The 250-nt window shown below is 29.2% G+C and overlaps 1 protein-coding gene across 1 annotated transcript in view; it reads left to right on the top strand.

Moving 5' to 3' along the window:
• The window catches only part of LOC107665286 (platelet-derived growth factor receptor alpha), a 22,300-nt gene that overhangs the window by 19,924 nt on the left and 2,126 nt on the right, over positions 1–250 (top strand). The window lies entirely within an intron of this gene.

The following is a 250-nucleotide window of genomic DNA, read 5'->3' as shown; positions in this document are numbered from 1 at the left end:
GTTCTTAATGGAACCATTTAGACAAAAAGGTTCTTCTATGGCATCGTGAAGCACCTTTATTTTTAAGAGTGTAGGATGACGATTCATAAAGATTTTGGACATATACACTATCAATAAAAGTCTGGAGTCAATCAGTCTTTTTCTTTTTCTTAATGAAATTATTACTTTCATTCAGCTAGGATGCATTACATTGATCAAAAGTGACAGTAAAGACATTTACAATGTTACAAAAGATTTATATTTCAAATAA

The sequence above is a fragment of the Sinocyclocheilus anshuiensis genome, unplaced genomic scaffold, assembly GCF_001515605.1.
Source record: "Sinocyclocheilus anshuiensis isolate Anshui unplaced genomic scaffold, SAMN03320099.WGS_v1.1 scaffold199, whole genome shotgun sequence".
Taxonomy (NCBI): domain Eukaryota; kingdom Metazoa; phylum Chordata; class Actinopteri; order Cypriniformes; family Cyprinidae; genus Sinocyclocheilus; species Sinocyclocheilus anshuiensis.
This window is presented reverse-complemented; position numbering and strand designations above follow the sequence as displayed.